The 12020-nt window shown below is 58.1% G+C and overlaps 1 long non-coding RNA gene across 1 annotated transcript; it reads right to left on the reverse strand.

Annotated features, from left to right (window-relative positions):
* Positions 1-402: 402 nt before the first annotated feature.
* LOC139826131 (uncharacterized) lies at positions 403-9367 on the reverse strand. Its single transcript, XR_011736166.1, has 3 exons — positions 9283-9367; positions 8815-8927; positions 403-581 (listed from the first exon to the last, which is right to left on the reverse strand). It is a non-coding gene; the product is annotated as an uncharacterized lncRNA (long non-coding RNA).
* Between the last annotated feature and the right edge of the window lie 2653 nt (positions 9368-12020).

Consider the following 12020-nt stretch of genomic DNA (forward strand, 5'->3'; position numbering starts at 1 on the left):
AATTGAAAGAGGAAGAGAGAATAAAACGCAAGGCGTGATGCAAAGACTCGTGGGCTCCCACAAGCACAGGGAGATCCCGCAGACCCCGAGCGATGGCTGCCCTGCAACCCCCTTCCCTCCCTTCTTACTGATGAGCACCATGTTAGGGTGCTGTTGGTGCCACCCATCGCGATACCGGGGCTGTCGGTGCCACCCATCGCGATACCGGGGCTGTCGGTGCCACCCATCGCGATACTGGGGCTGTCGGTGCCACCCATCGCGATACCGGGGCCGTCGGTGCCACCCATCGCGATACCGGGGCTGTCGGTGCCACCCATCGCGATACCGGGGCCGTTGGTGCCACCCATCGCGATACCGGGGCCGTTGGTGCCACCCATCGCAATACCGGGGCTGTCGGTGCCACCCATCGCGATACCGGGGCGATACCGGCCCCTCCTGGGGCAGCAGGGGTCCAGTACCAGCACGGTTTGGGGGTGGACCCGCTGGAAAGCAGCTCTGCGAGAAGGACTTGGGAGTTCTGGGTGACATCAGGTTGGCCACAAGTCACCAATGTGTCCTTGTGGTCACGAGGCCGAGGGTACCTGGGGGATATTTATTAAGAAGAGTGTGAGCAGCAGGTGAGAGAGGTGAATCCTCCCCCTCTGCTCCACCCTGGGGAAGCTGCATCTGCAGTTCTGGGTCCAGTTCTGGGCTCCCCAGTTGAAGAAGGACAAGGAGTTACTGGAGGGAGTCCAGTGGAGGGACACAGAGATGCTGAGGGGTCTGGAGCATCATTCTGATCAGGAGAGACTGAGAGAGATGGGGCTGTTGCGCTGGAGAAGAGAAGCTGAGAGGGATGTGATCAATGGGATCAATATCTCAGGTGGGTGTCAGGATGGAGCAGACTCTGTTCAGTGGTGCCCAGCGCCGGGGTGAGGGGCAACGGGCACAGACTGAAACCCAGGAGGCTCCATCTGAACGTAAGGAGAAACTTGCTTGCTGGGAGGTGCCAGAGCGCGGCCCAGGCTGCCCAGAGCGGGTGTGGAGTCTCCTTCTGTGAGACATTCAGACCCCTGGGATCCTGTGTGATCTGCTCTGGGACCCCGCGGGAGCAGGGGGGTTGGACTGGATGATCTCCAGAGGTCCCTTCATCCCAAACCAGAATGGGGTTCTGAGGGAAGGGGAGGGGAGGGAAGGAAGGGGAGAGAAGAGAAGAAGGGGAGAGAAGAGAAGGAGGGGAGGGGAAGGAGAAGGGGGAGGGGGAGGGGGAGGGGGAGGGGGAGGGGGAGGGGGAGGGGGAGGGGGAGGGGGAGGGGGAGGGGGAGGGAAGGGAAGGTCCCCTTTCCCAGACGCCTGGGTCCCCTCTCCCGAAATCCTGGGTCCCTTGGGGCACTCCTGGGTCCCCCCCCAACTACTGGGTCCTTAGGGGTACTCCTGGGTCCCCTCTCCAGGATTTCTGGGTCCCTTGGGGCACTCCTGGGTCCCTCCCCAACTACTGGGTCCTTAGGGGCACTCCTGGGTCCCCTTTCCCAAACTCCTGGGTCCCTCCTGAACTGAATCCCCACCTGAACTCCTGGGTCCTCTCTCCCGAACTCCTGGGTCCCTTGGGGCACTCCTGGGTCCCCCCCCAACTACTGGGTCCTTAGGGGTACTCCTGGGTCCCCTTTCCTGAACTCCTGGGTCCTTAGGGGCACTCCTGGGTCCCTCCTGACCTGAATCCCCGCCTGAACTCCTGGGTCCCTTTCCCAGACTCCTGGGTCCTCTCTCCTGAACTCCTGGGTCCCTTGGGGCACTCCTGGGTCCCCCCCCCAACTACTGGGTCCATAGGAGTACTCCTGGGTCCCTCCTGAACTGAATCCCCACCTGAACTCCTGGGTCCTCTCTCCTGAACTCCTGGGTCCCTTGGGGCACTCCTGGGTCCCCCCCCCAACTACTGGGTCCTTAGGGGTACTCCTGGGTCCCTCCTGAACTGAATCCCCACCTGAACTCCTGGGTCCTCTCTCCTGAACTCCTGGGTCCCTTTCCCGAACGCCTGGGTCCCTTGGGGCACTCCTGGGTCCCCCCCAACTACTGGGTCCTTAGGGGCACTCCTGGGTCCCCTTTCCCGAACTCCTGGGTCCCTCCTGACCTGAATCCCCTCCTGAACTCCTGGGTCCCTCTCCCAGACGCCTGGGTCCCCTCTCCAGGACTCCTGGGTCCTCTCTCCCGAACTCCTGGGTCCCTTGGGGCACTCCTGGGTCCCCCCCCAACTACTGGGTCATTAGGGGTACTCCTGGGTCCCCTTTCCCAAACTCTTGGGTCCCTCCTGAACTGAATCCCCACCTGAACTCCTGGGTCCTCTCTCCCCAGCTCCTGGGTCCCTTGGGGCACTCCTGGGTCCCCCCCCAACTACTGGGTCCTTAGGGGCACTCCTGGGTCCCCTTTCCCGAACTCCTGGGTCCCTCCTGACCTGAATCCCCACCTGAACTCCTGGGTCCCCTCTCCAGGACTCCTGGGTCCTCTCTCTCGAACGCCTGGGTCCCTTGGGGCACTCCTGGGTCCCCCCCCAACTACTGGGTCCATAGGGGTACCCCTGGGTCCCTCCTGAACTGAATCCCCACCTGAACTCCTGGGTCCTCTCTCCTGAACTCCTGGGTCCCTTTCCCGAACTCCTGGGTCCCCCCCCAACTACTGGGTCCTTAGGGGCACTCCTGGGTCCCCTTTCCCGAACTCCTGGGTCCCTCCTGACCTGAATCCCCTCCTGAACTCCTGGGTCCCTTTCCCAGACGCCTGGGTCCCCTCTCCAGGACTCCTGGGTCCTCTCTCCCGAACTCCTGGGTCCCTTGGGGCACTCCTGGGTCCCCCCCCAACTACTGGGTCCTTAGGGGTACTCCTGGGTCCCCTTTCCTGAACTCCTGGGTCCCTCCTGAACTGAATTCCCGCCTGAACTCCTGGGTCCGCTCTCCTGAATGCCTGGGTCCCTTTCCAGAACTCCTGGGTCCCTTTCTGGAACTCCTGGGTCCCTTTCCCGGAACTCCTGGGTCCTCTCTCCTGAACTCCTGCGTCCCCTTTCCCGAACTCCTGGGTCCCTTGCGGCACTCCTGGGTCCCCCCCCAACTACTGGGTCCTTAGGGGTACTCCTGGGTCCCCTTTCCCGAACTCCTGGGTCCCTCCTGAACTGAATCCCCACCTGAACTCCTGGGTCCTTTCTCCCCAACTCCTGGGTCCCTTGGGGCACTCCTGGGTCCCCCCCCAACTACTGGGTCCATAGGGGTACTCCTGGGTCCCTCCTGAACTGAATCCCCACCTGAACTCCTGGGTCCTCTCTCCTGAACTCCTGGGTCCCATGGGGTACTCCTGGGTCCCCCCCCCCAACTACTGGGTCCTTAGGGGCACTCCTGGGTCCCTTTCCCGAACTCCTGGGTCCCCCCCCAACTACTGGGTCCTTAGGGGCACTCCTGGGTCCCCTTTCCCGAACTCCTGGGTCCCTCCTGACCTGAATCCCCTCCTGAACTCCTGGGTCCCTTTCCCAGACGCCTGGGTCCCCTCTCCAGGACTCCTGGGTCCTCTCTCCTGAACTCCTGGGTCCCTTGGGGCACTCCTGGGTCCCCCCCCAACTACTGGGTCCTTAGGGGTACTCCTGGGTCCCCTTTCCCGAACTCCTGGGTCCATCCTGACCTGAATCCCTGCCTGAACTCCTGGGTCCGCTCTCCCGAACGCCTGGGTCCCCATTCCTGAAAACCTGGGTCCGCTATCCCGAACTCCTGGGTCCCTCCTGAACTGAATCCCCGCCCCAACACGTGGGTCCGCTTTCCCGAATGCCTGGGTCCCTTTTCGGAACTCGTGGGTCCCTTTCCCGAACTCCTGGGTCCCTTTCCGGAACTCCTGGGTCCTCTCTCCCGAACTCCTGGGTCCCTCCTGAACTGAATCCCCGCCCAACCTCCTGGGTCCCCTGTGCAGGACTCCTGGGTCCCCTCTCTCGAACTCCTGGGTCCCCTCTCCCGAACTCCTGGGTCCCTTGGGGCACTCCTGGGTCCCCCCCCAACTACTGGGTCCTTAGGGGTACTCCTGGGTCCCTCCTGAACTGAATCCCAACCTGAACTCCTGGGTCTGCTCTCCCAAACTCCTGGGTCCCGTCCCAACTACTGGGTCCTTAGGGGTACTCCTGGGTCCCCTTTCCCGAACTCCTGGGTCCCTCCTGAACTGAATCCCCGCCTGAACTCCTGGGTCTGCTCTCCCGAAGCTTAAGGAGGAGGTTGAGACGCTGAGGTCCATCAGGGAGTGCGAAAGGGAGTTCGACTGGTGGAGTAACACCCTGACGTGCCGGTCGGAAAGGCCCCAGGGAGGTACCCCCGAAAAGGAGATGGACCTCCTGCCCTCCCGGACAGAGGCGGAGGTCCTGAGACAGCCCCACCCTTGTCGCTGTCGGGCAGAGGTAAACGACCTAAAAGAAGATGAGGGTTGGAAGCTTATTCCAGTTCGGCATCACAGGCAGCCCCCCTCCCTGCCTGATTTGCCTCCCCAGGTGCCCCTCCGTAATAGGTTTGAGGCCCTGGATCTTGAAGAAGAGGTAGGTGAGGAGGTGGTGCCAAGCCTGCCTACAAGATCACATAGGAAGAGGCGGTTGACTACACAACTGAAGACTACCTCTGATAAGAAAGACAGAAGGGTGATTGTAATAGGAAATTCCGTTCTGAAAGGAACAGAGGGCCCAATATGCAGGGTTGACCCTCATCTTAGGGAAGTCTGTAGTCTACCTGGAGCCCGGATCAAGGACATTGCTAGAGAGCTCCCCAGACTGGTGCACCCGACAGACTACTACCCGCTGCTGGTCTTCCAGACAGATGGGGAGGAAGCTGCTTCCCGTAGTCTGAGGGGAATGAAGAACGATTGCAAGGTCTTGGGAAGGATGGTGAAAGATTCAGAGGCTCAAGTGATCTTCTCTTCACTCCTTCCCTCTTCAAGTGACGATGTGGGGTGGAATGGGAAAATTCAATCTCTAAATGGTTGCCTCCAAGACTGGTGCTACAGGCAGGGCTTTGGTTTTTTTGATAATGGCTGGTTTTATAAGACTCCAGTCCAGACAGTGTTATGCGGGAAAGGCTTATCTCGCAGGGGCAAAAGGATGCTGGGGCAGGAATTGGCTGGGCTCATTTGGAGAGCTTTAAACTAGGCTCGAAGGGGGATGGGGCTGTAGTTGGGCTTGCCCCAGTGGGGCAGCATTCTAAAACAGATGAGGACCGGGTGGCCTCCTGTGCCCCTAGGGAGAAATTGGTGTGCTCTGCTTGCTCCCTGAAATGCCTGTGCACCAATGCGCGCAGCATGGGGAATAAGCAGGAGGAGTTAGAATCCTATGTTCGGTCGGGAGATTATGATCTGGTGGCAATTACAGAAACGTGGTGGGACAGTTCACATGACTGGAATGTGGTCATGGATGGCTACGCCCTTTTCAGGAAAGACAGGCCAGCCAGGCGTGGTGGTGGAGCTGCTCTCTATGTGAGAGAGCAACTGCAATGTACTAAATTCTGCCCAGGAGCGGATGAGGAACGAGTTGAGAGTGTATGGGTCAGGATCAAGGGACAGGCTGGCAGGGGTGATACGGTTGTAGGTGTCTCTTACAGGCCACCAGATCAGGCTGAGGAAGTTGATGAGGCCTTCTATGCGCAGCTGAGAGTGGCCTCGCAGTCACAGGCCCTGGTTGTTGTGGGTGATTTTAACTTCCCTGATGTTTGCTGGAAGGACCATTCAGCCAGCCAGCCACAGTCCAGGAGGTTCCTCCAGCGCATTGATGATAACTTCCTCATGCAGATGGTGGAGGAGCCCACCAGGAGAGGTGCACTGCTGGATCGCATCCTCACTAACAAAGAGGGTCTGGTCGAAGCAGTAAAGGTCGAGGGCTGCCTGGGTTGCAGTGACCACGAGATGGTGGAGTTCAGCATCTCGTGTGGCAGGAACAGAACAGCAAGTAGAATTGCAACCCTGGACTTTGGCAGGGCTAATTTCGGCCTTTTCAAGCAATTGCTGGGGGAAATCCCATGGGCAAGACTGCTTGAAGGAAAAGGGGCCCAAGAGAGCTGGATTGCATTCAGAGATTGCTTCTTCCATGCTCAGGATCAGAGCATCCCCACACGTAGGAAGTCGAGGAAGGGAGCCAGGAGGCCTGCGTGGTTCAATAGGGATCTGTTGGGTATGCTCAAGCAGAAGAGGCGAGTTTACAGGTCATGGAAGCAGGGGCTGGCCACTTGGGAGGAATATAAGGCTGCTGATAGAGGATGCAGGAAGGCAGCTAGGGTAGCCAAGGCCTCCTTAGAATTACAGCTGGCGAGAGGGGTCAAGGACAGCAAGAAGAACTTTTCCAAATACACAGCAGATAAAACTAATACCAGAGGCAATGTAGGCCCACTGATGAATGAGGTGGGTGCCCTGGTGGCAGAAGACACAGAGAAGGCAGAATTGCTGAATGCCTTCTTTGTCTCTGTCTACTCCGCTGGAGGCTGTCCTGGGGAACCCTGTACCCCTGAGACCCCGGATGAAGCCAGGTCAATGGAGGAGTTTGCTTTAGTCGATGAGGACTGGGTTAGGGAACAATTAAATAGTCTGGACATCCATAAATCCCTGGGTCCAGATGGGATGCATCCGCGGGTGCTGAGGGAGCTGGCTGAAGTCATTGCTGGACCGCTCTCCATCATTTTTGCCAAGTCTCGGGAAACGGGAGAGGTGCCCGAGGATTGGAGGAAAGCAAATGTCACTCCAGTCTTCAAAAAGGGCAAGAAGGAGGACCCGGGTAATTATAGAGCGGTCAGCCTCACCTCTGTCCCTGGGAAAGTAATGGAACAGCTTATCCTTGGTGCCATCTGAAGGCACATCAGGGATAAGAGGGTCATTAGGGGCAGTCAGCATGGCTTTACCAAGGGTAAGTCATGCTTGACCAACCTCATAGCCTTTTATGAGAATGTGACAAGGTGGATGGATGATGGCAGAGCGGTGGATGTGGTCTACCTTGACTTCAGTAAAGCCTTTGACACAGTCCCTCACAGCATCCTCACAGCTAAATTGAGGAGGTGTGGTCTGGACAATAGAGTAGTGAGGTGGGTTGCAAACTGGCTTAAAGAGAGAAGCCAGAGGGTGGTGGTCAATGGTGCGGAGTCCAGTTGGAGGCCAGTATCTAGTGGAGTGCCTCAGGGGTCAGTACTGGGGCCAATATTATTCAATATATTCATTAACGATTTAGACGAGGGAATTGAGTGTACGATCAGCAAGTTTGCTGATGACACTAAGCTGGGAGGAGTGGCTGACACGCCAGAAGGCTGTGCTGCCATCCAGAGACCTGGACAGGCTGGAGAGTTGGGCGGGGGATAACCTGATGGAATTTAACAAGGGCAAGTGTAGAGTCCTGCATCTGGGCAGGAACAACCCCAAGTTCCAGTATAGGTTGGGGCATGACCTATTAGAGAGCAGTGTAGGGGAAAGGGACCTGGGGGTCCTGGTGGACAACAGGATGACCATGAGCCAGCACTGGGCCCTTGTGGCCAGGAAGGCCAATGGCATCCTTGGGTGTATTACAAGGGGGGTGGTCAGTAGATCGAGAGAGGTCCTCCTTCCCCTCTACTCCGCCCTGGTGAGACCCCATCTGGAATATTGTGTCCAGTTCTGGGCCCCTCAGTTCAAGAAGGACAGGGAACTGCTGGAGAGGGTCCAGCGTAGGGCAACAAAGATGATTAAGGGAGTGGAGCACCTCCCTTATGAAGAAAGGCTGAGGGAGCTGCGTCTCTTTAGTTTGGAGAAGAGGAGACTGAGGGGTGACCTTATTAATGTTTATAAATATATAAAGGGTGAGTGGCACGAGGATGGAGCCGGGCTCTTCTCGGTGGCAAACAATGATAGGACAAGGGGCAATGGGATCAAGCTGGAACACAAGAGGTTCCACTTAAATTTGAGAAAGAACTTCTTCTCAGTGAGGGTAACAGAGCACTGGAACAGGCTGCCCAGGGGGGTTGTGGAGTCTCCTTCCCTGGAGACATTCAAAGCCCGCCTGGACACCTTCCTGTGCGACCTCACCTAGGCGTTCCTGCTCCATGGGGGGATTGGACTGGATGATCTTTCGAGGTCCCTTCCAATCCCAAACATACTGTGATACTGTGACCACAGCCCCCACGCTCGCCCCATGATGCTGCTGCTGCCAAGACACAGCACAGCACGTCACCGAGGGGCTCTGACCTCTCAGTCACATTGGAATCACCACATCTGCACACTGCTGCATGGCCTTGTGCTACACCAGCATGGAAGGAACAGAAGTGGAGAAGGGGGCACCTATTTTGGGAGGCAGCTCTGCCTGTGGGAGTGCACAGGCTCTCACTTCTTGCTTCCCAGAAATCAATCAATCAATCAATCAATCAATACCAAAAGCTACATATTAATAGTAAATTTAAAAAAAAAAAAAAAAAGCCAACTTCAAGGGTCTTTACTTGTAGCTGTTTTTGTCAGGCAGCTCTCTGGGAAGAAACCAGCTTTTCCTGCTAGTTTGACCACAGCTTCAATGCCTTTAAAGCCACCACTTCTGACCTCTGCTGCTCCAACACAGCCTCACAGCCCAGCAAAATCATAGTGCAGGCAGAAAGCTTCACCATACAGAGATGGAGACAGTCAGGAATACGTTCCTCTCAAAAGCAGACACTGTAAACCACGAGAAACCCTGCACAGAGTTGGAGAAGGGTGGAGGAAACGGTGAGGAAGAAGCAGAGAGGGGCAGAGACAGAAGAGATGAAGAGGAAGAAGGACACAGTAGGAAAGAGGAGGGAGCAGGGAGGGACTGGAGCACAAAACAGGATGAAATGACCCCAAGGGCCCAGCACTCACCACAGTTCCTGCTCTCTGCACTGCCAGGCAAGCTGTGGAGTTCAGGCCCTTCTGTCTGCCTGCCTTTCCCTCCCCTCCTATTCTGTAGCTCCAGCCGTTTGTCCATCCCGCACCTAAGAGAACACATGGGTGTCTGACAGCTCTCACAGCACGAGGCTCCCCAGACGCACCCCACACACACACACACTATACGGCCGGACAGTGATTTTCCCCACTTACACAGACCCTGCGGTGCACGTTTGTGATCTGCTCTGCTGAGGCTGCTCACAGGGACTCTTCCTCACCCAGAGGGGCAGCTGTCTCTGGTGCAGCTGCAGCAGCAGCTGTGGGGATCCCCTGCACTTCACCCTCCAGCTGCTTCCCCTTCTCCTGCTCTCTCCAGCTCCAGCCCCAGCAGCTCCTCTCCAGAAAGTGCCCCCTGCCCCCCCCCCCGCCCAGGAGAACAAGGCCAGAGCAGCCCACACACACCTGGGCCAGAGGCAGCAAGACATCTCCAGGGCCCCAGAGGGAGGAAAAAGGGCCCCAGGGCTGGGCCGGGCGCTGCTCGGCCTCAGGCAGCTCCACGGGCGCCATGGCAAAGCTCACGCTGGCCGCCTGCAGAGCAACCGCCTGCTCAGCCTGGGCTGCGCCACCATTGGTCGGGAGGGCTGTCAGTCTCCTCCCCTGAGCTGATCCTGCAGCTCATTGGCTGCCTGGGCAGTGATTCTGTCCTGGTTTGAGGCTCACCATGCCCTGAGGTGATACTCTCTCTGATTGGCTGCCTGAGGGGTTACTCCCTCCACAGTGTCCGCCTTCCCTGAGCTGCTGTTTCCTCTGATTGGCTGTCTGGGATTTCCCCCACTGGCTCCCCCCACCAAATGATTGGTCAGACTATTTGTCAATCATCCCTGTGCTGCACTCCCACCAGGTGTGATTGGTGCAGCCAGCACAGCCCGCCCCTGAGGGCTGCCCAGTTTGTTCAACTGTCGCCAACTGTCATGCAGGTCTCAAATCTCGATTGGCTGCTTACGTTTCAATCACATGACTTACCCCGCCTCCTCAAATGTGATTGGCTGCATTTCATCCCCTGGCTGTCCACAGACTTCCGGGCGGTTGTTGCCAGGCAGCGGCTCCACCTGAAAATGAAGCTGCGGGCCCTGACCAAAGGCCGTGGGTGATGAAAGACACGTTGGGACCCTAAACATGAGGATTTGGCCCCAAGAGGGAGGCTCTGGGCGCTCAGAAGGACGGGCAGATGCTACAGATGGCGCTTTGGGCCCTGCACACGAGGGGACCCTCTTGGCTCCACCCGAGCTGGGTTTGGTGCCCGTGACCCCACGTTCCAGCTCTGCTGTGCTTTCTGACCTCATGGGCCCTCTTGTCCTGCCAAACTTCTGCTGCCAAACCCTGCTGTGGGAAACAATCCCCTTGCCAAGAGAACAGCCCCGGGCAGGATCTCTCAGCAAAGCGTATTTTATAAACGATTTGGCAAGACCAGGTGTTCTACCCAAAGACAGCACAGGGAATGGGACAAAAAGCCCCCGCTTACACATCCACCAACCCCAGCTGCACATTCCCTGCCCTGCTCCCCAGCGCTTGGCACTGCAGGGGTTACAGACTCCCCAGGGCTGGCCTCAGTTTACCTGTCTCATTCATCTAATTAACAACCCTCTCACCTTATTGATTTATTTGAAATATGGATTCCTGGCTCTTTGGTTGCCCTTCCCCCTCGATTATCTTCTTAAACACAGTGATCAGTTTGGACTGTGAGCACCTTGGTGCCACCCTCGGTGTGCACGTGGGGACAGGCACAGTGGGGCACAGAAGGTGCTAAGGAGCCATCGACTGCCCCGTTGGAGGCTCCGGATCACGGGGGATGTGCGACTGCCACAGTGGGCATTGTGACGTCACTGGTGATGTCACCAAGGGCCCCGCCCAGGCACCCCTATAAAAGCAGGGCCGTGGGTGCAGAGCGGGAGAGGGAGGGGCAAAAGGGGGAAGTGGGGGGCAGAGGAGGTTGACAACACATCTGCCAGGGTTTGATTGTCACCCGGCAATCCTAACCCTCGACAGGGACAAAGGGGGACCCAGGATGTCACAATGGGCCCTGGGGACACCGGGGGGTCCTAGGATGTCACAATGGCCCCTTGGGACAACGGGGGGTCCTGGGATGTCACAATGAGCCCCAGTGACAAAGGGGTTCACCATGGTGCCACAATGGGCCCTGGGGACAAAGGGGGTCCCCATGGTACAACAATGGGCCCTGGGGACAAACGAGGTCCCAAGGATGTCACAATAGGCCCTGGGGAAAAAGAGGGGGTCTCCTGAATATCACAATGGGCTCTGGGGACAAGGGGGGTCCCCCGGATGTCACAATGGCCTCTGGGGACAAAGGGGGTCCCCAGGATGTAACAATGGGCCCTGGGCACAAACGGGATCCCCATGATGTCACAATGGGCCTTGGAGACAAGGGGTGTCCCACCCTGTCACAATGGTGCCTGGGGACAAAGGGGTCCCCAGGATGTCACAATGGGCCCTGGGGACAAGGGGGGTCATGGGATGTCACAATGGGTCCTGGGGACAAAGGGGTCCCCACGGTGTCACAATGGGCCCTGGGGACAAAGTGGAGTCCTGGTATGCCACAATGGGCCCCAGTGACAAAGGGGGTCCCCACGGTGTCACAATGGGCCCTTGAGACAACAGGGTCCCCAGGATGTCACAATGGGCCTGGGGACAAAGGGGGCTGCCCAGGATGTCACAATGGACTCTGGGGACAAGGGTGGGTCCTGGTATGTCACAATGGCCCCTGGGGACAAAGGGGGTCCCCAGGATGTCACAATGCGCCCTGGGGAAAATGGGGGGTCCTGGGATGTCACAATGGGCCCTGGGGACAAAGGGGGCTCCCCAGGATGTCACAATGGGCTCTGAGGACAAGAGGGGTCCCAAGGATGTCACAATTGGCACTGGAGAAAAAGGGGAGGGTCCCCACGGTGCCACGATGGGCCCTGGGGACAAGGGGGTTCCCAGGATGTCACAATGGGCCCTGGGTACAATGGGGGGTCCTGGGATGTCACAATGGGCCCTGGGGACAAAGGGAGTCCCCAGGATGTCACAATGGGCCCTGGGGACAAAGGGGGTTCCCCTGAACGTCACAATGGGCCCTGGGGACAAAGGGGGTTCCCCTGAACGTCACAATAGGCCCTGGAGACAAAGGGGGGTCCCCAGGA

Source organism: Patagioenas fasciata, chromosome 35, assembly GCF_037038585.1.
Source record: "Patagioenas fasciata isolate bPatFas1 chromosome 35, bPatFas1.hap1, whole genome shotgun sequence".
Taxonomy (NCBI): domain Eukaryota; kingdom Metazoa; phylum Chordata; class Aves; order Columbiformes; family Columbidae; genus Patagioenas; species Patagioenas fasciata.